This window comes from Crinia signifera, chromosome 2, assembly GCF_055691185.1.
Source record: "Crinia signifera chromosome 2, ASM5569118v1, whole genome shotgun sequence".
Classification (NCBI taxonomy): domain Eukaryota; kingdom Metazoa; phylum Chordata; class Amphibia; order Anura; family Myobatrachidae; genus Crinia; species Crinia signifera.
In genome coordinates this window covers 362,478,472-362,506,074 of record NC_139218.1, presented here as the reverse complement: position 1 = coordinate 362,506,074, position 27,603 = coordinate 362,478,472, and the positions used below count along the sequence as shown (strand labels likewise).

The 27,603-nt window shown below is 47.3% G+C and overlaps 1 long non-coding RNA gene across 1 annotated transcript; it reads right to left on the bottom strand.

Annotated features, from left to right (window-relative positions):
- Positions 1 to 344: 344 nt before the first annotated feature.
- LOC146059199 (uncharacterized) lies at positions 345 to 27,603 on the bottom strand. The gene is made up of 3 exons (XR_014470174.1): positions 27,490 to 27,603; positions 26,480 to 26,700; positions 345 to 473 (listed from the first exon to the last, which is right to left on the bottom strand). It is a non-coding gene; the product is annotated as an uncharacterized LOC146059199 (long non-coding RNA).

Sequence of the window (27,603 nt, the reverse complement as noted above, 5' to 3'; positions counted from 1 at the left end):
AACTACTTCATGAATTATGCATTATGTCAACATACCGATCTGCGCCGACTCCGGTGCCTGGCACGCCTCCTCCCCCTCTGAATTGGAGGTGTCCGGGGCAACTGTGGCCTCCTCAGCCCCCTCCTCCGCCATCTCCTCGGGCACAACATCCTCCTCCTGCAACTCCTCCTCCACCTCCTCCTCCAACTCCTCCTCCACCTCCTCCTCCAACTCCTCCTCCACCTCCTCCTCCACCACCACCACCACCTCCTCCTCCTCCTCCTCCTCCGCCACCAACACCTCCTCCTCCGCCACAAACTCCTCTTCCACCTCCTCACGCAACTCCTCCTCCTCCACCTCCTCCTCCACCATTTGCTCCTGGCCAACTTCCTCCTCCTCCACCCTTGCCGGCACGTCCTCCTCGGGGTGTTGGCCCTCGTCCTGGGCCAGGCCTGCCTCCGCCTCTTGACGGGCCTGTCGGGCTCGGGCTCGTGCTGTGTGGTAGAAAAAAACATCATGGTCAATGTTGGCTCATTGGGCCACATTTATTAATCCAAAACAAGACATACATGGAAGGGTGATAATGATGGCAAACGATGCAGGAAAGTAGCTCCTTACTGTTAATGGATTCCAAATAGTGACATTTAAATTAGTATGTGATTGGTAGTAATTTGTTCACACATTACAACCCAGGCATTTATCAATGTGTAACACATATTAGATCTGGCACATTGTATGCATCAGAATCCTCAATGCTATGCCATTACATATAAAAGCCACATGACTGCATGTTAACCAGGAAGAAGCACACATAACAGTCTATGGACTTTTAAACCCATGGACACCCACTTATCATGAGACACATTTTATTGCTTATATATGCTATGTTGTAAGTGCGAAATTTCATAGCTAAAATACTCACACTCAGCAATTTCGCCCCTTAGTTGTGTGAGCAGCTGGGGCTGGCGCCTGCGGAGGTCCGACCACCGCCTCTCCAGCTGCCCGAGAGACCTACGCACCCGAGTGCGGGCGTAAATTCGGCGCCCTGCCGCAGCGTAGGCCCTCCGCTTGTGCCTGTTTGTTATAAAGGGCCCTGCACGGCCCAGCCTTGTCTCCATGACGGAGACAAGAACTCGCAGCTCCTCATGCGTGAAGGGTTCTGCCCTTCGTGTCTCCGCCATGTTGACAATGGCATCTATCAACCAATCAGGTGGTGGCATTGGTTGATCACAGTTATTTGTGATAATAACTTTATTGTTCATTTTTACATTAACAGCGTCTCTGCGCCAACACAAATGGTGACAAATTCGCATGCCTTCAAAACCGTAGTGTTGATGTATGGCAATGAACAAATCTGATATATATAAAACACAGTGTGTATGCCCTTAGCAAATCCAATAAGGCCGCGCTCCGCCAAGCAACGCGTGCTATAGCTTAGCAACGCATAGCTGTAGTTAGCATTAATTACTCTATGCATCTATGTGTATGCGTACATTTATGTGTAAAAGACACATACACACACTTGCAGGTATCCTGAAACCAGCATTATACACCAGCCCTGCCTGCCTGCCTGCCTGCCTGCCTGCATGCTCCTTGAAATGTTGAAACATGTGAATAAATTCCAACATCATATATAGATATATATCTATATATGCAAACAAATCATACATCAACACAGGAAATAATCCCCAACACATGATAGCATAAATCAATGTACTCACCAGTCATCAGGGATAGTATCAACTACAATAATGAAGATATAACAAACACATAAGATCCCTTGTCCAAGGTATAATAATTAGCACCTATATTGAACTTCCCCCAAAACTAAACTCACTATTTATAGGGCTGTCACATGTGTGGTCTATAACAGTAGAGATGAGTATTGCATGATTTGTGGCCTGGATTATCTAAGGGATTGGGCTGCTTTTAGCTTGCAATGAAACGCCACAATACCACAGTAGTCATGAATCAAATGTCATGTCATGCTAGAAAATAGCATGTGTATTGTGCAATAGTCACAGGTGTATCAGAAGATTCTATGCAATGTTAGCATTGGTGACCAGTGATTCATGTAGAACTTTCGCCAGGTTTTACACAATGGAATTTCAGCCACCGTATGCGGCGCGAAAAAACAGCGACGTACGCACACGCACGGAACGCAGCTGCCGCTGATGTCCGCCAAACAGGATACACAAACAGTATATAAAGGGGTATTAGAAGGTGACAATGTTGTTGCTAACATGTCTGGATCACAACCAGAGGTGGACCCAGATCTGCAGCAACTATTTGACCAGCTGGACTCCAGCACCACCTATGTGCCACTGCACATGCGGCCAGTGGGTAATGAGGAGGCTGCTGGCCCTTCTACAGCAGGGCAAGCTGCACCTGAGCATTCTACAGCAGGGCAACCTACACCTGGCCCTTCTGCAGCAGGCCAACCTGCAGCTGGCTCATATGCACCATCAGCAGAATTGGTTGGAACACAACCGGGGACTTCACAAGGTAGTAGCATGGCCAGCACTTCAAGTGCAGCGACTGGTGCCAGGGGGCGTGGCCAGGGACGTAGCAAGGGGCGAGCCAGTGCAACAGCCGAACCACCAAAAAAAAACAAGGCATATGAAGCACAGGAGCTGGCCATCCTGGTTCCCCGAGCACGTGATTGGATAGAGTGTCCATCCGAGAAGCTGACACACACACGCCGATGGAAGATTTGGGAACAGATAACGGCAGAGATTAATGCAGTTGCGCCACAAGTTCGTGAGACGGACCATGTGAAGAAGAGGCAAGTTGTTTTGTGATACATGTGGCCAGTAATAGCCAAGTAATGATTGAATTGATGCTTATATGCATTTTGCAAATGGCACATGAGGTTGTTACGATACACATACATTATTGCCATGTTATTTCGTTGAGAGTTAGAGTAGGGTGATTGTGAATGTGTATTGTAACGGTTGATATCATAGTTGCATGTAATATTATATATGGGACATTAATCACATGTTGTAATATGTAGCACAGAGCAATGGCTGCAACAGCTAACATTGGGAGTGACATGTATTAATATGTCAACTTACATTGCAGGTGGCAGGACTTCAAAACCAACCTGAAGAGGAAGATGACCAAGCGGTGGGAACACAGCCAGACATCTGGGGCCGGCCCCATGCCATCAGGGCTAGAGCTCACCCCCCTGGAGGAGATGGCGGAGAGCTGTATCTCAGTTGAGGAGATCAGGGGGGTGAGCACGATGGATAGCGAGGCCCCAGCTGAAGTGTTTGCGTCTTTTCTGGAAGGTAAATATTGGTCATGCCATAAACTTGTGCAAGTAATTATCGTAGAATGTCTCCTAATTGTGTTTATCTTTTCCCACAGACACCCCACCGCTTGGTGAGGACTCTGCTCAGGAGGCGGAGGAGTCCGTGCCACCTGGCCCCAGAGGTAGGCCTGTGCAGCAGCAGGCATCGGGCCAAGCCGATTTGGCCGCCTTGGCCCAGGTGCTTGTGGACATCAACCAGCAGGGAGATTTGGCATCAGAACGGATGCGTAGGACCGAGGAGATCCTGGCGAGCTTGGTCAGCACCCAGCAGTCCATCGCTGGGAGCATGCAGGCCATGGCTGAGTCACATCAGGCCATGGCTGCAAGTGCTCAGGTGCTGGCCGAGCAAGCCACCCGCCAAAATGATCTCCTCCTCCACCATAATGAGCTTATGGTGGAGCTGGTTACCAGCAACAGGGTCCTAATGTCATCCGTTTCTGGTGCATTACCAGCGGAAACACTCCCTGCTGGCAGGAGGGGTAGACCAGCCAACCCCTCCACATCATCTGCTCCACCTGCCCCAGCATCTGGGCGTCCCCGAAGAGCTGCTGCACAGGCCAAGGAGCCTACCAAGGCCAAACGTGGTCGGAAATGAACTTGTGGCCGCATTAATCTCTACCGTTATGTGTTCCCAAATCTTCCATTGTGCTGTGTGTGTCAGCTTCTTGTGTCCAATCACGTGCTGAGGGGAACCACATGAGCCCTTGCTTCATATGTCCTTTGTGGTTCCCCTGTTGCCCTCTTGTGCCTGGCATTACTGTCAGCTGTACTTGAAGTGATGGCCATGGTACTATCTGGTGAAGTCCCCGGTTGTGTTCCAAATGAGTCTGCTGATGGTGCATATGAGCCAGCTGCAGGTTGGCCTGCTGCAGAAGGGCCAGGTGTAGGGTGCCCTGCTGTAGAATGGTCAGGTGCAGCTTGCCCTGCTGTAGAAGGGCCAGCAGCCTCCTCATTTCCCACTGGCTACATGTGCAGTGGCACATAGGAGGTGCTGGAGTCCATCTGTGTGCTATTATATTTGTGTTTTATTATTATTTATTTTGCTGCATTCCTGGCATGTTGTTTATAGTTTTGATGTTTAATTTTATGGTCATTGCATGACAGTGGCATTGACTGTGACATGAATATAAATAAATGTGTTTACTTTACCCAAAATGTGTGGTTTCATGAGTACATGTCGAATACACATGTGTATTGATAGTATTAATATTCTGTCATGTCAATTGTTAGCAGTTTTTAAGTGTCTGAGAAGTACAGCATATGTGGGGGACTAGTAATGTTTCCTTGAAGCAGCAATGGTTTCAATTAAAGCACTGACAAGCGTCCTATTAGTGAGTAATGAGTAAAGGAGTAGATTGTATTGGGTTCAGGTGTTAATGGTTGTAGTCATTAGGCGTACGTTCGCCTACCGCATGAACGAGTGGTGTCCGCAAAGCAATAGTACACTTGTGGACACCGCACATTTCAGCCCTTTTTGCTCGCGTGCATTCGGAGTGGTTTCCGAATGTACGCCCCCCAACATAAGTGTACTCCCCCGTGTCCGCCCATGTTTCCGCCCCGTTTTGCCCACTTTGAAACTACGCCCATGTGTCATTCCGCATGACGCCCATAATACGCCCCTATTTCCCGACTGATTGCGGTGGCCAGTTTTGGACGGGCTTTGTCCGAACTGGTACCGAGTCAAGGCGTGGCACATGCGCGTAGCGTTCTCCACGCATGCGCAGACGCCGTAAAGACGCAATCCGTAAGAACGCGGTAAAGTCCGCATCAATCAGAATAAGGGCCTATGTTATGCTTTTATATTGTCTTAAATTTGTAAGTGCAATATTGATTAAAGCCTTTTGTTTTACCAAAGGTTCTGCGTTATCACTGTTTTATGGTCTTATGTGATTCCCTGTGGAGGGAAAAAGAACATTATTGTTCTGAACCTGCGTGAAATCATCTGATTCCCAGTGCTACAAAGGGAAAATACTATTTGAGCAGGTCTATGTATTTCTATTAGTTTTACCCTTTGGTGACATATGGTTATTTGGGGGTAAATTGAATAGGATGAGAGATTCAGAAAGTGAGAGATTTGGTAAGAATTCTCCAGTTTTTTTTAAAGCGGCAATCATTTACACTGCAAAACCAGTGTGATTTTGAAGTGTAAATGATTGCTGCTTTAAAACAACTGGAGATTTCTTAACAAATCTCTCACTTTCTAAAATTTCTCATCCTATTAAATTTCACCCAAAGAGTTTTAAAGAGAACGTGCCACAATATTTACACTATCCACTTTGTATTTGTATCTTTCTTTACAGAAATGAGATCCGGACTTGGGGGGGCAATTTACTTACTCCGCTTACCATGGCGATAAAGTCGCTCCTGTTTTGCCTGCTATCACTTTCTTTTCTTTTTCTTTTTTATACTCTTTAATTTTGTTGACATGGAAAAAAAAATGTTGAAGAGGGCAGTGCACCATGGTAAATAATTATTCCATCCATCCTCACAGAACAAAAAGGAGAGAATGGTTTAAAGATCAGTTATGTGGAAACTTGCATGAGCTTAGAACATTTGTTACACAGATAAGGATTTTCGGTACTTGTGTATTATGAGGGCGCCCGCGAAATCGGCCGCAAATCGCATGCGATTTTGCGGACGTTTTTTGGGCGATTTTTCACGTTTTTCCGGCCGATTTGCATGCTGTTCCATCATTGCACACCTTGCACATTTCCATCGTAGTGCATAGCATTGCATGCAATATAGCGGCATGCGATGCATGTGATGCGATTCGATTTTTAAATGTACAAGCACCCTAATGGGTGCTTACAATGTTAAATGCCCCCCCATTGTCAACGCCACCCCCACTATCAATGCCAACCCAAAGGGTGGCGAGCGGCGGTGGTACGCATCCTCCAACCTTTTCATACCTCCACTATCCACGTCGGCGTGGAGTTGATTTTAGATAGTGTGGCGTGCCCAGCGAGCCACCGAGCCCGAAGCGCGGCGAGGGGACGCGGAAGACATGTAAAGTGATCCGCGTCTACTCGCCGCGCTTCGGGCTCGGTGGCTCGCCACACTATATATAATCAACTCCATGCCGACGTGGATAGTGGGGGTATGAAAAGGTCAGAGGACGCTTACCGCCGCCGCTCGCCACGCTTCGGGTTGGTGTTGATGGTGGGGGTGTCGTTGACAATGGGGGTGCATTTAACATTGCGAATCGCATCACATGCCACTTGCTGGCATGCAATGCTATGCGATATTTAATTGTACAATCAGGGGCATTTTCCCAAAAATCGCATTGCATACCATCGCATAGTACCTGGGGGGTGTGCAAGGATGGAATAGCATGCAAATCGGCATGAAATGGCCGAAAATCAGCAAAAAATCGGCCGAAATCGCATCGCAGATCGAATCGGCCAAAAATTGGCGCACAAGAAGCGCGCGCGTCCCCTTCCGACTGCGCTTCCATCCGCTCCCCGCGGGGTCCCCGCCTGCCCGCACCCCCCCCCCCGCTAACCCTGTCCTTCTCCCTGAGGCGGAGACGGACAGGGTTTCCGTCGCCCCGCCGACGGAGACGCGCGTGCGCGTGAGACGCACGCGAGTCTCAGTCTGATGGATGGCGAGGCTGCTGGCGGATTGCCAGCGGGGACGTTCTGGCGATCCGCCAGCCAGGATGTAGCCTGCCCCATCTGTATGCTGAGAATTACTCCCATTGCCCATTATTAAAGAAGTGGTCTTGTGCAATTGTCGATGATAGATACTAAGGGCAGGACCTTTATTACAAATGTACTTAACTTACCCCCAGTTGTATAGTTATAGTAAGAGAATAATATTATTTATTAAATAATGATTAAGGGACAATGTTATAGTTTTGCTAATGTAGCAATAAAAGTCTTTATGATGGGAGCAACAATTAATATTTTATTATGTGACCATCATTTATATATTGGAAACATAATAATGATTGCCCACATTAGTAATCAATAAAAAGTGTCCCAATAATCTAATAAAAGTAGTTCTATCTTTGATTATATATTTATTTTACCTCCCCCAATATAGGAATTAAATAATATTGCCCCCATGGTATAACTAATAATGTTTGTTGTTTCCTTAGCAGCATATACTTGCGCACAAAAAGGGGGTGGGGTCACAGCTCATAGGGGCGGGTTCACGGCTCATGGGGTAGTCATGGGTCTACGCCCTCATAGTAAATGTATTGTACCTCTTTTTGTGCTGCTTTTGTCAATCGTAAAACTGCTACAAATATCCCAATGTTTTATTAGTATAAAGAGGCAAATGGATGACGGTGTTATGTTATGGTTAGAAGACACTGAGATATATACAGTAATACACACTAACTAACTGACTGTATAGCGGCCATCTTGTCCCATGACATCATTATGACATCACAAATGCTCTGTGTCAGAAGACTTTCTACCGGCATCAGGAGAGGAAGCTGAGTTTATTCTCTTGTGCTTCAGCTCTACTCTAATTTTTTGGCCGTTACCTATATAATACAGCTGATATTATGGGCTGCATGTGCAGTAAACTGTGCATCCCTGCACCCAGCAGGAAGGTAAGTGCGCTGTTATATTTATGGATTGTACTTTGTACATACACAGAATTATCATAGGCCGCCATAGGGGGAGCTCAGCCGATATTGGGAGTTTCTGGGCAGATATGGTGGTGATTTGTCCAGTTCTGTAGCCTAAATACGGGGGGATAGGTATATTTTATTGTTATTCTCAATGTGCACACATTTCCACTTTAACTTAAGTGTTTTTTTTTTCATGTATTGAACATCCATGTAACAAAAAGGGTAATGCTGCTCTTCAACTCTATGGGGGGAATTCAAGTGTTTTTGACACCGGTGGCCACTATTTGCTTCATTGTTATGTAGCATTAGAGGTACACAGGTAGGTGATGCTCCCTGTATGTAGTATTAGGGGTACATGGGTAGGTGGTGCTCCCTGTATAAAGCATTAGGGGTACATGGGTAGATGGTGCTCCCTGTATGTAGTATTAGGGGTATGCACCTTCTCCTTTGCACTGTATAGGTGACCCCAGGAGACCCCCTCTCACCTTTTTGGCTCCCTGCAGTGTGCGCCTTTCTCCTGCCAGTAGCTGCCTCCTGCTCATCCACCTGCCTGACTCTAACTGCCACTAACTGCGCATGCCACTTGGTGACCAGTGTTGCCAGATCATCATTTTAATAAGAGCATATATTAATTACACAGGTCCCAGGTGTCAGAGCTCATGCCAACTGTCATTATGTCCGATGAGTAGTCAAGTTTAGCCCCAAATCCTGTGTTAAAAATATATTGATTGCTCATTGGATGTAATGACAGTTGGTATGAACTCTGACCCCTGGGACCTGTGTAATTCATATGTGCGCTTATTAAAGGGATGATCTGGCACCCCTGCTGGTGACCCTCATACCAGGGGAAACGCAGGATGTAAGATGGGGTTCTCCCAACATGACCCATTCCAGGAGGGACACAATGCTCTGCTCCTGCGCTTCCCTCTGATATTATAATCGCTGTCACCTGTGTTGAACTAGTTGCTTGTTAAGAAAGGTGATAGCAATCCTAAAATAAGTAGGCATGGCCAACAACCATCGATAATTCATAGTCATTGATGGTTTCTGGCTGATGTTGAATAATACATTTTTGCCATCAATGGGGGAGAATCAGATGTTTGCCTTCATCGATGGTGAAACATAACACCTGTGATGCCCTGCCCCTGGAACTGATTGGCCCATGAGCCAGTCTGTCACATAAAACGGATAACCATCAGTTGGTGAAACCACAATTACATACTGTGGAAGGCTACCATCAATGACTACATGCAATATCGCCATCGATGGCAACCACACCGATGGTCATCCCTAATTAAGAGAGAAGTCCAAGAAAACTAGAAAAGAGCATTTTGTCCATTTTGGAGTAGGTCAAGTTGGAAGGTATGTAATATTATATATATGTGGATGTTTCGGTGCTGCGAACTGGCACTCTAGTCGGTAAGGATGACACCAGTTAAAGTTCTCCAGACAGACTAGCTCGTGGGCCAATCAAATCCAGGGACAGGGCATGACACGTGTTATGTTGCACCATCGATGAAGACAAACATCTGATTCTCCCCCCATTGGTGGCAATATATATATATATATATATATATATCTAGAAATGGGCAGAGAGAAGGCGCTTCATGGTGTAATATTTCAAAGTATGAGATTTATTAAAAATATATTCCCGGATGTAGGTAAGATTAGACTCGTACCCAGTCCACAGTGTTTTTATATGTGGTACGAGTCTAATCTTACCTACATCCGGGAATATATTTTTAATAAATCTCATACTTTGAAATATTACACCATGAAGCGCCTTCTTTCTGCCCATTTCTAGATATCTTTTGCTCTGTGGATTCCAGAGCTTTGTGTTTCCTGAGAGAGAAGAGGCTGCAGGTCCTTAGGAATCTGGACTTTGGTGTATCCCTTTCCCTCCGTGATATATACAAGGGACTTTCCATACTGGCACCCAGAGGGACTAACAGCTAAGCGCAGTATTTCAATCACCTATTTCAATATATATATATATATATATATATATATATATATATATATATATTTATTATGTCACTAACACACTCACTGTTACTGTAGTTTAGGGGAGGATGAGGTCAGACCCAGACAGTTTGCATTGTTAGGCTCCACCCATTCCTAGCATAATGCCACAATTCCCAGGTCTGTGTGAAGGGGTGGGGCAAAATTGACGTGATTCTTTTGTATTATGTCATATTATACCCTTCCCCTCACCATAGACCCGCTACTCATTAAATTATGCTGTGAGGAGCGGGGCTTTGCCGGTCCGAGTGCAGATGTTTAAAAGAAAACTGGGGGTGGGGTTTAAAGTTACTGGGTACCCCCCCCCCCCTTTTGTGCGATAGTGCATACCCCCTGGTAGTCACTTTGTACTCTCCAGTGAGTGTTACACTAACAATGGTTATATGTTAGTGACACTATATGAAATTTAGTGAAAATACAGTTAAAAAAAAGCTGGGCGGATCTAATCTCCATCATTATACATTGCTATAATCTTATTATAACTGCTCACGTTATAGTTATAACAATAACTTATAAGCCACAATGGTGACGCTCCAGCTGATTCCACTGGGCGCTGTACGCGGTGCTGAACTCCTGCTTCTACTCAATCTACTGATCTGTGCTAGAGCTTCTATGGTAAAAAGTGACTGCACTGTTATGTAGAGTTATGTAGTCACAGCTCATGGTGTCTCCTCCTCTGCTCCTTATAGACAGGCAAGTCTGCCAAAGTGAGGAGGATCATGGTCCAGCCCATTAGTGCTGAGAAGCCCCCCAACACCAGCGGCACCAGCGGCACCACTCCTCTACGTGTGGTGGACATACCTCTGGCACAGGAGGACATGGTCGTGCCCATTACTGTGAAGTTGGGGACACCTCTGGCGCAGGAGGACATCTACCTGCCCAGTGAGGGTAAGCTTATGTACGGGCTGGATGTAAGCTTCCCCAGGTTTTATGTACGGGCTGGATGTAAGCTTCCCCAGGTGTTATGTATGGGCTGGATGTAGGCTTCCCCAAGTGTTATGTATGGGCTGGATGTAAGCTTCCCCAGGTGTTATGTACGGGCTGAATGTAAGCTTCCCCAGGTGTTATGTACGGGCTGGATGTAAGATTCCCCGGGTGTTATATACGGGCTGGATGTAAGCTTCCCCATGTGTTATGTACGGGCTGGATGTAAGCTTCCCCAGGTGTTATGTAGGGGCTGGAGGTAAGCTTCCCCAGGTGTTATGTAGGGGCTGGATGTAAGCTTCCCCAGGTGTTATGTAGGGGCTGGATGTAAGCTTCCCCAGGTGTTATGTAGGGGCTGGAGGTAAGCTTCCCCAGGTGTTATGTAGGGGCTGGATGTAAGCTTCCCCATGTGTTATGTACGGGCTGGATGTAAGCTTCCCCAGGTGTTATGTAGGGGCTGGAGGTAAGCTTCCCCAGGTGTTATGTACGGGCTGAATGTAAGCTTCCCCGGGTGTTATGTACGGGCTGGATGTAAGCGTCCCCAGGTGTTATGTACGGGCTGGATGTAAGCTTCCCAGGTGTTATGTACAGGCTGGATGTAAGGTTCCCCAGGTGCTATGTACAGGCTGGATGTAAGCTTCCCCAGGTGTTATGTACGGGCTGGATGTAAGCTTCCCCAGGTTTTATGTACGGGCTGGATGTAAGCTTCCCCAGGTGCTATGTACGATCCGGATGTAAGATTCCCCGGGTGTTATCTACGGGCTGGATGTAAGCTTCCCCAGGTGTTATGTACGGGCTGGATGTAAGCTTCCCAGGTGTTATGTACAGGCTGGATGTAAGCTTCCCCAGGTGTTATGTACAGGCTGGATGTAAGGTTCCCCGGGTTATATGTACGGGCTGGATGTAAGCTTCCCCAGGTTATATGTACGGGCTGGATGTAAGCTTCCCCAGGTGTTATGTACAGGCTGGATGTAAGCATCCCCAGGTGTTATGTACGGGCTGGATGTAAGCTTCCCCAGGTGTTATGTACAGGCTGGATGTAAGCATCCCCAGGTGTTATGTACGGGCCGGATGTAAGCTTCCCCAGGTTATATGTACGGGCCGGATGTAAGCATCCCCAGGTGTTATGTACGGGCCGGATGTAAGCTTCCCCAGGTGTTATGTACGGGCTGGATGTAAGCTTCCCCAGGTGTTATGTACGGGCTGGATGTAAGCTTCCCCAGGTGTTATGTACGGACTGGATGTAAGCTTCCCCAGGTGTTATGTACGGGCTGGATGTAAGCTTCCCCAGGTGTTATGTACGGGCTGGATGTAAGCTTCCCCAGGTGTTATGTACGGGCTGGATGTAAGCTTCCCCAGGTGTTATGTACGGGCTGGATGTAAGACTCCCCAGGTGTTATATACAGACTGGATGTAAGCTTCCCCAGGTGTTATGTACGGGCTGGATGTAAGCTTCCCCAGGTGTTATGTAGGGGCTGGATGTAAGCTTCCTCATGTGTTATGTACGGGCTGGATGTAAGCTTCCCCAGGTGTTATGTACGAGCTGGATGTAAGCTTCCCCATGTGTTATGTACAGGCTGGATGTAAGCTTCCCCAGGTGTTATGTACGGGCTGGATGTAAGCTTCCCCAGGTGTTATGTACGGGCTGGATGTAAGCTTCCCAGGTGTTATGTACGGGCTGGATGTAAGCTTCCCCAGGTGTTATGTACGGGCTGGATATAAGCTTCCCCAGGTGTTATGTACAGGCTGGATGTAAGGTTCCCCGGGTTATATGTACGGGCTGGATGTAAGCGTCCCCAGGTGTTATGTACGGGCTGGATGTAAGCTTCCCCAGGTTATATGTACGGGCTGGATGTAAGCTTCCCCAGGTGTTATGTACAGGCTGGATGTAAGCTTCCCCAGGTGTTATGTACGGACTGGATGTAAGCTTCCCCAGGTGTTATGTACGGGCTGGATGTAAGCTTTTCCCAGGTGTTATGTACGGGCTGGATGTAAGCTTCCCCAGGTGTTATGTACGGGCTGGATGTAAGCTTCCCCAGGTGTTATGTACGGGCTGGATGTAAGACTCCCCAGGTGTTATATACAGACTGGATGTAAGCTTCCCCAGGTGTTATGTACGGGCTGGATGTAAGCTTCCCCAGGTGTTATGTAGGGGCTGGATGTAAGCTTCCTCAGGTGTTATATACAGGCTGGATGTAAGCTTCCCCATGTGTTATGTACGGGCTGGATGTAAGCTTCCCCAGGTGTTATGTACGAGCTAGATGTAAGCTTCCCCAGGTGCTATGTACGGGCTGGATGTAAGCTTCCCCAGGTGTTATGTATGGTCTGGATGTGAGATTCCCCAGGATGTTGCCCATAACAAGCAATCTGATTCTGTCTATCACTTTCTAGCAATATATACAGATTCTTCGGACAGTGACAGCTGTGAATCTGATACCAGCAGCTGTGAATCTGAAACCAGCAGCAGCTCCAGCATAGGGCACCTCACGGCAGCATCACCTCCACCACCAGATGCTGCAGTGGTAGCAGCTGTGAATGCTATTATCTCAGAGAGAGTAGCATTTTACTTGTTCGGTGCAGGTAAGCTTCCACAGGTGTTATGTATGGGTAGTATGTAAACTTCCCCAGGTGTTATGTACGGGCTGGATGTAAGCTTCCCCAGGTGTTATGTATGGGTAGTATGTAAACTTCCCCATGTGTTATGTATGGGCTGGATGTAAGCATCCCCAGGTGTTATGTACAGGCTGGATGTAAGCTTCCCCAGGTGTTATATACGGGCTGGATGTACGCTTCCCCAGGTGTTATGTACGGGCTGGATGTAAGCTTCCCCCCTGGTGTTATGTACGGGCTGGATGTAAGCGTCCCCAGGTGTTATGTACAGGCTGGATGTAAGCTTCCCCAGGTGTTATGTACGGGCTGGATGTAAGCTTCCCCCCTGGTGTTATGTACGGGCTGGATGTAAGCGTCCCCAGGTGTTATGTACAGGCTGGATGTAAGCTTCCCAAGGTGTTATGTACGGGCTGGATATAAGCTTCCCCAGGTGTTATGTACGGGCTGGATGTAAGCTTCCCCAGGTGTTATGTACGGGCTGGATGTAAGCTTTCCCAGGTGTTATGTACGGGCTGGATGTAAGCTTCCCCAGGTGTTATGTACAGGCTGGATGTAAGCTTCCCCAGGTGTTATGTACGGGCTGGATGTAAGCTTCCCCAGGTGTTATGTACGGGCTGGATGTAAGCTTTCCCAGGTGTTATGTACGGGCTGGATGTAAGCTTCCCCAGGTGCTATGTACGGGCTGGATGTAAGCTTCCCCAGGTGTTATGTACGGGCTGGATGTAAGCCTCCCCAGGTGTTATGTACGGGCTGGATGTAAGCTTCCCCAGGTGCTATGTACGGGCTGGATGTAAGCCTCCCCATGTGTTTTGTATGGGCTGTTTGTTTCTGATCAGTAGTCTAATTGTAGTGTTACTTTGTTCGGGCACATGCACTGGTGGTGCTGACATTACTGTTATGTTCCGTTAGTGTGACAGGTAGGTTAACTAGTATATATGTAATAGGCTGGGAGTTCTGTGACAGGCTGGTAACTAGTATATATGTAATAAGCTGGGATTTCTGTGACAGGCAGGTAACTAGTATATATGTAATAAGCTGGGAGTTCTGCGACAGGCAGGTAACTAGTATATATGTAATAAGCTGGGAGTTCTGTGACAGGCTGGTAACTAGTATATATGTAATAAGCTGGGATTTCTGTGACAGGCAGGTAACTAGTATATATGTAATAAGCTGGGAGTTCTGTGACAGGCAGGTAACTAGTATATATGTAATAAGCTGGGAGTTCTGTGACAGGCTGGTAACTAGTATATATGTAATAGGCTGGGAGTTCTGTGACAGGCAGGTAACTAGTATATATGTAATAAGCTGGGAGTTCTGTGACAGGCAGGTAACTAGTATATATGTAATAGGCTGTGAGTTCTGTGACAGGCAGGTAACTAGTATGTATGTAATAGGCTGGGAGTTCTGTGACAAGCAGGTAACTAGTATGTATGTAATAAGCTGGGAGTTCTGTGACAGGCAGGTAACTAGTATATATGTAATAGGCTGTGAGTTCTGTGACAGGCAGGTAACTAGTATGTATGTAATAGGCTGGGAGTTCTGTGACAAGCAGGTAACTAGTATGTATGCAATAAGCTGGGAGCTCTGTGACAGGCAGGTAACTAGTATATATGTAATAGGCTGGGAGTTCTGTGACAGGCAGGTAACTAGTATGTATGTAATAGGCTGGGAGTTCTGTGACAGGCAGGTAACTAGTATATATGTAATAAGCTGGGAGTTCTGTGACAGGCAGGTAACTAGTATGTATGTAATAAGCTGGGAGCTCTGTGACAGGCAGGTAACTAGTATATATGTAATAAGCTGGGGGTTCTGTGACAGGCAGGTAACTAGTATATATGTAATAGGCTGGGAGCTTTGTGACAGGCAGGTAACTAGTATATATGTAATAGGCTGGGAGCTCTGTGACAGGCAGATAACTAGTATATATGTAATAGGCTGTGAGTTCTGTGACAGGCAGGTAACTAGTATGTATGTAATAGGCTGGGAGTTCTGTGACAAGCAGGTAACTAGTATGTATGTAATAAGCTGGGAGTTCTGTGACAGGCAGGTAACTAGTATGTATGCAATAAGCTGGGAGCTCTGTGACAGGCAGGTAACTAGTATATATGTAATAGGCTGGGAGTTCTGTGACAGGCAGGTAACTAGTATGTATGTAATAGGCTGGGAGTTCTGTGACAGGCAGGTAACTAGTATATATGTAATAAGCTGGGAGTTCTGTGACAGGCAGGTAACTAGTATGTATGTAATAAGCTGGGAGCTCTGTGACAGGCAGGTAACTAGTATATATGTAATAAGCTGGGGGTTCTGTGACAGGCAGGTAACTAGTATATATGTAATAGGCTGGGAGCTCTGTGACAGGCAGGTAACTAGTATATATGTAATAGGCTGGGAGTTCTGTGACAGGCAGGTAACTAGTATATATGTAATAAGCTGGGAGTTATGTGACAGGCAGGTAACTAGTATATATGTAATAGGCTGGGAGTTCAGTGACAGGCAGGTAACTAGTATATATGTAATAGGCTGGGAGTTCTGTGACAGGCAGGTAACTAGTATATATGTAATAGGCTGGGAGCTCTGTGACAGGCAGGTAACTAGTATATATGTAATAAGCTGGGAGTTCTGTGACAGGCAGTTAACTAGTATATATGTAATAAGCTGGGAGTTCTGTGACAGGCAGGTAACTAGTATATATGTAATAGGCTGGGAGTTCTGTGACAGGCAGGTAACTAATATATATGTAATAAGCTGGGAGTTCTGTGACAGGCAGGTAACTAGTATATATGTAATTGGCTGGGAGTTCTGTGACAGGCAGGTAACTAGTATGTATGTAATAGGCTGGGAGCTCTGTGACAGGCAGGTAACTAGTATATATGTAATAAGCTGGGAGTTCTGTGACAGGCAGGTAACTAGTATGTATGTAATAAGCTGGGAGCTCTGTGACAGGCTGGTGACAAGTATATATGTAATAAGCTGGGAGTTCTTTGACAGGCAGGTAACTAGTATATATGGAATAGGCTGGAAGTTCTGTGACAGGCAGGTAACTAGTATGTATGTAATAAGCTGGAAACTCTGTAACAGGCTGGTGACTAGTATATATGTAATAAGCTGGGAGATCTGTGACAGGCAGGTAACTAGTATGTATGTAATAAGCTGGGAGCTCTGTAACAGGCTGGTGACTAGTATATATGTAATAGGCTGGGAGCTCTGTGACAGGCTGGTAACTAGTATATATGTAATAGGCCGGGAGTACTGTGAGTGGACAGGAGCTTGTTATCTCACCAGCCTGATTTCACCTTATACTTTTTACTGCTTTAAATCTACAGCAGTGTTAATTTTGTCAGGGATTTTCAATGTAGTTTTAGTCTTAGTCACTTTCCTAAAATTTGACGAAAATAATGGTCACATTTTAGTCAGATTTTTTAATTTTGACTCTTTAGTCAGGTTTTAGTCAGTGGATCTTGACGAACATTTTCATCTAATTTTAGTCATTGATTTAGTCATAGCTTTGCCCAGTGGGGTAACTATTAAAATATTATATATTAAACATAGAAAGTACAGGGTACGTTTACTACAATGAAAAGAGGTGATGTTGCCTATAGCAACCACTCTGATTCTGTCTCTCATTTTCAGATGATACATCATCTCTGGAGTCAACTGCTGACTGCTCTGATCTGAGGGACATGGCAGAAAGCCCGTCTGATACCAGCAGCACCGGCTCTATTGCGAGCGGAGACTCCTCCCCCAGGTAGGTTGCCGGCACAATATGTGCGTCCTCCCTGCTCTGGTCCCTGGGGTAGATATCAGGTCTCTTGTCTTACAAACATGATATGATGTAGAAACGGTATCTCCATATCTGCCTGCAGTTGGGCCCCTACAGAAGTTCTATCACACAGAGCGCTGATGGGCTGTTATTCTACTTGTATGACATACACGTATATATCATTATACTAACGAGTGTAACAATATAAGAAGGCCAAGATCGCTCAGTGTGTAGCCCCATTAGAGGAATCTCACATCACTGTACGCTGGGCTTTCTGTATGGGGCTGTCCTTGTCATGTCACACCCACAGCATCAGCGCTGTGATTGGTCCAAAAAGGAATCACACAGATAAATGTAGTCAGTAACTAACATGGTGCAGACGCTACATACCAGCAGGCCAGGGAATAATGAGAGGACTTGTACATGGCAAACGTTTGGGTCTTTACAATAACAGTCACTGATCAAAGTCTGTTTTTGTAGGAAGGACGTCTATAACAGCAGCATCTCTGTTGGCCTCATCTGGCAGGAGGAGGACGGCATGCCAAGGGTCGATTGTTAAACATGGACCTCGGACTCATTGAGTCACTTATATTTAATTGTTATTGATTTTGCATCAAACTAAATCATTATAGTTTATGCAGCAGTTAAAAGCCAGTCCTGTTGACGGCTATTCCCCCAAAGCCAGTCCTGTTGACGGCTATTCCCCCAAAGCCAGTCCTGTTGACGGCTATTCCCCCTACCCCTAAAATGCCTGTCCTGTTGATGGGTAATCCCCCTACCCCCAATCTCTGTCTTCACAACTCCCTCTCTCCATATCCAGCAAGTTTGAAGCATCATTTTGCTTTCACTTTCTGGGGAGTAATTTGGTCACTGGGGAGTAATGTATCTGTTATTTCAACAATAAAAAGTCACACAAGTCAATCCGTGTCTGATGTGTTATTTCCCACCTACTACTTTGAATGTTCCCATTGTACTACTGTATTGGTCGGACCCATATTCATGTGTTAAATAGATTTTGGGAATGTAATATGTAATAAAAGAATATGGTAGGTTGGTGCAGTACTGTGGGCTATGAGGATCTGTGCAGCTACGTTGAGCCCCAGAGGTGACTGATGCTTCAACACTTGGGGGCCCATTTACTAAGGACTGCATATACAATACGATCTGGGTCGGTTCATACTGCCCAGGATCGCATACAGTCAGTGGCGTAACTACAAAATATTTGCCCCCATATCCGCCATAATAGTTAATCAGTGCCCCCAACAGTAAAGTGAAGACGCCCAACCCTCACATCCCTTCGCTTGCCGCCGCCGGGTCTGTGGCCGGGACCTGCAGATCTGCTTGTCTGAGGTCCCGGCACTCCTCCTGATAGGCTGCTGCTAATGAAAAATGCCCTATAAAAAATAGCTGCCCCCTTACAGCAGACCATTTTTAAGGATGCTAGAGGAGGCTGCCTACTCTAGCATCCTCAAAAATGGTCTGCTGTAAGGGGGTGGACATTTTGTCAGGGCCATTTTACACTAGCAGTTGTCCAGCAGGAGGAGTGCCGGGTATAGTGGGGAATTAGACACAAATATGAAATGATAAATGGGCCCCTTTGTCTCCTCACTGGGTTATGTATGGTTATCTACTCAGAGGATAGCTGCCATAGTGCTACACACACCCACATACAGCAGGGTACAATCAGGGGTAAAGGCTAAATGGGACAGAACTATAGCCCTGAGATGATGCAGAACCTATTTTGCTGCAGTCATGTGTAACCTTCCCCTCCCCGCAGCCTTTCCTCAGTCCCCCCACTAGTGCCTAAACCTCCTTTCCCCAGCCGCATGCTAGCTAGCCCTCTGTACTTACCGGTTGGGATTCCTGCTGTCAGTTTCCCAGCATTGGAATACTGATATATTCAGAGTTTCTGTGTCGCTGTTGTGAGGGCAGCCGGGATGCCGGCATCAGTATACTGGTAACCGCATTCTGTCAAACCACCTGCAACAACACGTGCAGGCCCGGCGACAGGGGGTGCAAAGGGTACACCCGTCCTGGGCCCCGTGATTCAGAGAAACATAAAACAGGGCAGCATTACTTACAAATAATATACATACTGAGTGTGCTGGACGCATATCCGTCTTCGCTCAGTTAGACAAAGAAATCTCAAATGTGCTGAAACCCTGCTCACAGTTAAGGAAGGCTTAACCCCCCGACCTCCATCCCCTGGGCTATGCAAGTCACTATGCTGCATCCGTGGTGTCGGCCCTTCCCTTCTTTTCTGGTCACCGCGGTCACCTAAAAAGAGCAGGACTGCACCAGGAGACACAATCCACAGCAGTTGCCGGATCTGTTGCCTGGCACCCTCTCCACCCATGAGAAGGCTGACACTTGTCCAAATGTATTAAGCCTTAAAAAGAGATAAAGTGGAAGGTGATAAAGAAAGGTAAAGGACCAGCCAAAAAAACCACAAGGAAAAGGAAGCCATTGTGGTTTGCGAAAGATGTAGCAAGTATTGTGAAAGCAAAAAAGTTGGCCTTTAAGAAATTTAAGCAGACGCAGAATAATGAAGACAAAGTGGTGTATCTTGTTAGACAGAAGGAGGCTAAGAAGGTAATCAGATGTGCAAAAGCACAGGTTGAGGAGAAAATGGCCCAGTCACTGGGTAAAGGGGGAAAAACTTTTTTTAGGTATATAAGTGAGAGGAGAAAAACAAAAAGTGTAATAATTAGACTGAAGACAGAGAGTGGAAGTTTTCTTGAGGGGGACAATGTAATGGCAGATCATATTAATAATTATTTCTGCTCAGTATTCACTGCTGAAAGAGAGGAGAAGGGGCCACAGTTAAGTTGCAAGTATAGTCAGAAAACTGAGGGAGAACTCTCAAAACTGAAAGTAGATAAATCAATGGGGCCAGATGGGATGCATCCAAGGATACTAAAAGAGCTTAAAGGGGAGCTGGTAAAACCGTTAACAGAATTATTCAACCAGTCACTAGCTACTGGAGTAATCTCAGAGGACTGGAAAACAGCAAATGTAGTCCCACTGCACAAAAGTGGAAGCAAGGAAGAGGTAAGCAACTATCGACCAGTGAGCCTTACATCCGTAGTAGGAAAATTGATTGAAGCACTTTTAAAACAAAGAGTTGTAGAATATCTCAAAACCAGAAATTTACAGGATCCGAAACAGCATGGGTTTATTAGGGGAAACAAATCTTATTTACTTTTTTGACTAGGTAACTAAAGTAATAGACCAAGGTGGGGCTGTGGATGTAGCTTATCTAGACTTTAGTAAGTCTTTTGACACTGTCCCACATCGCAGACTGTTACATAAACTTGAAAGCTTGGGATTGGATTCTAATACCCCTTTTACACCGCCTCAAAACTCCGGGTCTTCGGTGGGTCAGAGGTGGTGTAATTCTGTCACGCCATGTCCCTTTACACGGGACTTCTAGCCAGGTCCTGACCTGGGTAGAACACGGCTAGGACCTGGGCAGAGGGCGGTGTAAATGGGTACACCGGGTTGGATGACCCGGCTCCCATTTACATGAATGGGGGACGTCCAACCTGCAGACCGCAGCGTCCACAGGTTGGACGGGGGGGGGGGGACGACACAGCCTGCGCTGCTGTCTGCTTAACTCTGCAGACAGCAGCGGCGGCATCGAAGAAGGTGAATGGATGCCTGTGTGCGGCATCCATTCACCTCCCGGACGGTGGCTGGGGAGGTGCACGGGGGCTGGGGGTAGCCCAGCAGCTTACCTTGGTGCTGGGCTGCCCCCAGCACGGCGATCGGTGTATCCGGCGTGGATCACTGCGGTCCCGGCGCTTGGAGATGATGTCATCTCCAAGCTCCACCTCCGTCTACACTGCGGGTGGGCACCGCAGTGTAAATGGAGTAAATCCTGGATCCGACCCGGCTTGGATCCTTCTTCCAAATGCCGGGTCGGATCCGGGATTTTTTGTGTAAAAGGGGTATAAGATAGTTGAATGGATAAGAGCGTGGTTACAGGACAGAAAACAGAAAGTTGTAGTAAACGGAGTACAGTCAAAGGAGGGAAATATTACAAGTGGAGTATCCCAGGGATATGTACTTTTTAATATCTTTAATTGGTGGGTAAAATGTGCCTTTTTGCAGATGACACAAAGGTATGCAACAGGGTAGACGTACCAGGAGGGGTCCACATAGGCCTGGAGCTGAAATTTACAAAGGGCCTATTGTGTGCCACTGCATGGTGTGTGACCAACGTCGCTGAGAAGTCTCCCTGTGTGGGACGGTTGGTTTGGTGGCGCACTACCTCCCTGCATTACATCTCCTCACTACACTACACTACACTACATCTCTGCACTATATCACTCCACACTACACTACATCTCTGCACTATATCACTACACACTACTTATCTGCACTATGGGGCTAATTCAATAAGCCCTGCAGAAGTGCAAAAAAATCGCAATCCGCAATGACTCTCACACTTCTGTGCATGTGCAAAACCTCAAAGAGCGGTCTCATCCAGGATCCAGGAAGGACACAATCGTAGTTTGAGTGTTGGCGGGGGGAGGGGGCATCGATGCGCCATTAATGGCATAAGGTCAGGACAACGCAATGACAATGCAGTGTTATTCTGGATGTTCAGAAGAAGAGTAATGCTGCTTTCCCACTGCAGACCAGTTTAAAGTACTGGTAATCTTAAATGGTATTTAAAACGGTATTAGCATTCCCACTGCAGCAGATTACCGTTTTAAATACCATTTAAGTACCATTCCATTGCAGTGAACCATGTAAAATGTACAGTGCCTAACCCCCCCCCCCCATTACACATTATACCACACACTGTAATGCCATTACACATTGTGTAACACCCATTACACGTTATACCACATACCGTAATACATATTGCAAATTATGCCACATAAGTGCCGCTTACCTACATACAGGAGGTAAATGCTCTTTGCCAGGAGGGATTAAATGCTCGATGCCACGGGAGATTACATGCTTGATGTTTGGTGGAGTTAAATGCTTGTTGCTACGGTGTATTACATGCTCGTTGCCAGGGGGGTTAAATGCTCATTGCCATGGGGGATGGGGAATACATGCTTGATACCAGGGGGAGTTAAATGCTGGTTACCACGGGGGATTACATCCTTTCAGCAGTGCACTTCCTGTCCCCATTACAGCTAAACAGAGTGGTGCACTCGCTGTAATGGGCATATAGCTGTGCAGAGTGGTGGGCAACCCATTGGCTGTATCAGAGCAGGTCAGCGGCTATTTGAAATGTTGTGTTGGCTCACGAGCCAATTGGAGCACACAGTCCAGCAGCCAATCAGGAGCCACCACTGCCTGATTGGTTGCTGAGCACAAGCTCCAATTGGATCCTGAGCCGGAGGGACATTTGAAATAGCCGCTGATCTGCTCTGATACAGCTGCGGCAACAGCAGGACAGCTGTACTGCCGCAGATGCTGTGGGACTATTTTTAAATTAGATTTTCGCGCCGGGGCAGTCAGTATAATCAATCGAGCTCTGGCAATAGAGAAAGAGGAGGGGGTCTGCTACAGCTGGTCGGCTCCTGCTGGAAATGACAGGAGATGGCATGGGCAAATGGCAGCGGCTGAGTGTGTGACCACAGCATCGGCGCCTACGGCATTCAGAGGAGCCGTGGAGCCTGGGCACGTTTATTTTGCTGCACCTCAGTCATGAGGTTTGGCAGCTTCCTCCCTCCCTGCCCCAGCACAGGTTGCGCTTCTAGTAATATGCACGGTGACGTCGACGTCACCACACACACATTTCACATAGACACACTGACAGAGCATAGTGACTGTCTGTCACGGTGACTGTCACCTCCCCACTCCAATGAGGAGATGAGAAGCTAGCTGCCCCGCCTCCTCCCGCCCTTTGTCCTCTATCTGAGCAGAGCTGCTGCTGAGCTGTCCACTGCCCCACATCCTCGAGTCCTCTGTACCAGCAGTGTGTTACTGTATTATACCACCACAGGATGACTTGTTATAAAATACATCCTGTCCTGATGTATAAAATACATGCTGGCGCCGCCCATCACCATGTTGTCATCAAAAAAATAAAAATATGAGTCCGTCCAGTCCCGGGTCCCCGATCAGCAGCAACGCCGCACCCAGTGCCCTGCTACTTTATGCGGCCTCGCCTCCTCCCGCCCGCTGTTCTCTGAGTCCCGGAGAACAGCGGGAGGAGGCAACGCCGCATACAGTAGCAGGGCACTGTGTGCTGCGTTGCCGCTGATCGGGGACCCGGGACTGGAGTGGACGGACTCATATTTTTTTTTTTTTGATGACAACATGGTGATGGGCGGCGCCAGCATGAGGATCCTCAGGGAGGCGGGGAAGTGGACACTAGCGCCGCTCGGAGAGAGGCAGTAGAGGCTTTCAAAGAGGACGGAGAACAGCGGGTGGGAGGAGGCGGGCCCGGGCCACTATCTTTGACTGCACTGCAGTCACCAGCAGTGACAGTAGGAGGAGGTAAGGCCTGGCACATGGGGACTTCACTGGGCTGAGCCTGCCACTAGTGACGCCGCCTACTGCTCAGCGGCTGAGCCTGAGGTGAGCTGCGGCCTGCCTGTAGCGCTCAGCTGTATATTTTTTGCTATGTGCTCAGTGCTGCCCCTGCAACTTTAAATTCGGCCTCAGTAGCATCGGCCTCCCGGGAAAGTTCCCGGTAATTATAATGGCCAATCCACCCCTGGTAATGAGTGCACGTGCATACTAAAGAGCCGGTCATTACATATGTGCATATGTAATGAGCGGCACTTTATTATGCACGTGCACTCATTACACATGCACAAAGTGAGAACTACTAGGTCTCATCAGGCACTGGGACTGCCTTGAGGCTAAATAACGTTTAAGAGGCATTCCCACTGCCTCTTAAATGTTATTTAGCCGTGTAGGACTCTGCTTTAAAAACGGGTTGAAATACCATTTAGCTTTAAACGGTATTTCATCTCTGGCACTTTCCCACTGCAGCCTTAGGGGCAGATTTATTAAGCTTGGAGAAGAGATAAACTGGAGATAAAGCGGAGAAAAGGTAAAAGGAGATAAAGCACCAGCCAATCAGCTGTGTTTGAAAAAGACAGTTGGGAGCTGATTGGCTGGTGCTTTATCTCCTTTTACCTTTTCTCCGCTTTATCTCCAGTTTATCTCTTCTCCAAGCTTAATAAATCTGCCCCTTAAAACGGTAAATTGCGCTGAAAATCGGCAATTTACCGGTTTTTAGCTGCAGTGGGAAAAGGGCATAAGCTTTGCTGTTGGTGGTGACAGCTGTGGTGAATTTAGGGCCCTAGGCCAGATACTGGGATGGGGCCCTGCTCCCTCATCCAATCCTTAGCATTATAATTTCTTTCCGGATTCATGCCCCATACATTATTTTTACAAACATGGTGTAATGATTAGCATCACAGAACGAGGACATTGGTTCAATGCCCACCACGGGACTAACTATGGGGGCCACAACTGCATCCCTCAGGCAATGGAGGATGGTGGTGTTGTGGCTGTGTGCATTGCTGCTTCTCTATGTATGTGCAATGTGATATGACATCACACCACCTCTTATTAACAGACAACCCCAAACCTTACCAACAGCTATTACAGTACATCTGACACCGCGCTAACATCACCAGATCTACCAGTCACCAATAACAATGCTGCAATTATTGTACATATTCCCCATCCCATTACACATTGCTGTATATTAATGAAGCATTGTACCTCTATTGTTTCAGTAAATAACATTTCTGATTTAAAATCAGAAATTTTGGTCTACTTTAGAACTACCAGTGACACATGCTTTGTAACTATATACCAGGGATGCAGTCAGCATCCCACCAGACAGGATGTCAGCATTCAGTATAGCGATGCTGGCGTCCCGGAGCCGGAACGTTGAAGAGATTAGGATGCCGATGCCGGAATACTGACTGGCAACTTCCCAATCGGGGAGTATGCAGGGAGCGGTAGTGGGGAAAGTGAGGTTAGGTTTAGACACTAGTGGGGGGACATAGGGTTAGGCTGTTGGGGGGGGGGGGGATTTAAACACTTACAAGGAGAATATGGTTAGGCACTAGCAGGGAGGGTTAGGGGCAGGCTGCGGGAGGGTTACGGTTTAGGCAGCTACAAGGGATTGTTAGGTAGGCGCTTGTGTCCCCATTACTAGAATTGTATCCCTATTAGAGGTGGGTTATCTTGTACTCCAGCTGCTCCAGAGCAAGGACTGCCGTTCTGCTAACACAGGTATACGGAATATATGTGACGGAGCCTGTGCTTTATCGGTATCGGTCTATGATTTGCAGGGCTACTCAGTAATGAGTGGTCCAAACTCGAATTGTGGTATATTTGGGGGGTTTTACTGAGCGCTCAGCTAGATACTACAAAGTGTAGGGATACAAAGTGATCAGAAAGATTATGAGACAATGATGTACAGATGGAGCGCCTCTCAGCCAGTGCCGGGGATCGCCAGAATGTCCCTGCTGGCAAACGCTGCCGGAGCGGCGCTCCATCTGACTGGGACGCGAAAGCATCTCACACGCATGCGCCTCCCAGTTTTCAGGCGGCGGGGTATGGGAACCCTGCCCGTTTCCACTTCAGGAAGACGGGCAGGGTTAGTGGGGGTGCGGGGAGGCGGTGGGGCCGGTGGACAGCGACGGGGAGCTCAGTTGGAAGGGGAGGCGTAAGCATATTGTGCGCGCGCATCCTCTTCCGGCGGCTGGTGATCCGACCGCCAGACCCCCGCTAAACGAGAGCGGCTCCATCTGTATAACAGGATGATGGTTACATGTCAATCAGTACTGTGAGACAAATATGTGCATAAAGATGTATTGTTAAAAAAAAAAAATAATGTGGTGCCTGGGATTTGTAGTCCACAGGTCAGTCCTCGCAGTATCACTCTTAGGGTATGGTATAGCTTACTGACAGTTGGGATTCCGACATTCGTTTCTCCGACATCAGAATCCCAACTGTCAGCAGCACGACAGAGCTCACCACCTATTCTCTTCCGGCACCCCACTCTTATCGGGTAATCTTTTAGGGACCCAGTACACCATAGGACCCCCCACCTGGGACCTATGTTCCCCTCAGGTGACCACAGCAGACTAAATGGGCAGAACATAAGGTGCCAGTTTTTTTATGAATATTGTGAAATTAACGTTCAGAGTACTAATCCAATCAATAATAAATGAAACAGGGTCTGTAGCAAAAATATGGTTCTATTTCCAGTAGGGATATAGGATGAAGTGAAATCAAACTAGTTTGTGAATGACAGCCGGAGTGTGGCGTCCCCCTACCGGGTGCTTACCCTCTCTGTTGTTAGGAGCTGACAGCCCTGCAGTCTAGCCGGTGCTAAGGAGTGTCGGTGCAGTCCCTGGGAGTGCATACCGGAGGATGTCCTGGTGAGGAGCTGGAGCAGAGGCAGGGGTGAGCGTCCGTGTTCGCTCAATCCCCTGAGTGCACTTACGGGTTAGCAGGGGCTCCCGCCATAGGCAGTGTGATGTTGCAGCTTGATGCTTTCTAACTGCGCTGTGGAATGGATGTAAATAGGAAAGTCTGTGTCTGCCATACAACGCAGGTATATGTCACCTCACATCCTTTGAACATTACCATTGAAACACAGCCGTCACCAACATTACACTGTCAACCCACACTGCCATCACTATCAATGACAGTACATCAGCACACACTGCATCACTACAAGCACACACTGCACCACTACCAGCACATATTGCACCACTACCAGCACACACTCAACCGCTACCATAACACACTGCACCGCTACCATAACACACTACACCGCTACCATAATACACTGCACCGCTACCATAACACACTGCACCGCTACCATAACACACTGCACCGCTACCATCACACACTGCACCGCTACCATCACACACTGCACCGCTACCATCACACATTGCACCGCTACCAGCACACACTGCACCGCTACCAGCACACACTGCAGTGCATCACTATCACTGACATTTCACTCTCTGCACCGCTACCAGCACACACTGCACCGCTACCAGCACACACTGCACCACTACCATAACACACTGCACCACTACCATAACACACTGCACCGCTACCAGCACACACTGCACTGCTACCAGCACACACTGCACTGCATCACTATCACTGACATTTCACTCTCTGCACACACTGCAAACTCACACATCACATTGCATCACTATATACAATCAGGCAATAAGCATACACTGTATAACTGCATACACCCCAAATCAGCACACTGTTATTACAGTCCCTGGCAGCTTGCCTTGCACAGTAACCCTCCTCCATACAACAGTGACTCACCTGTCCTAACTATGGCAGCTATACTTCATTTTCAGCATCTTCTGAGACAGGGACCCAGCATAGTAAAGCCCACTCGTTGCCTGTAGTAGCCGAGGAGCTGGCACAGGAAAAACA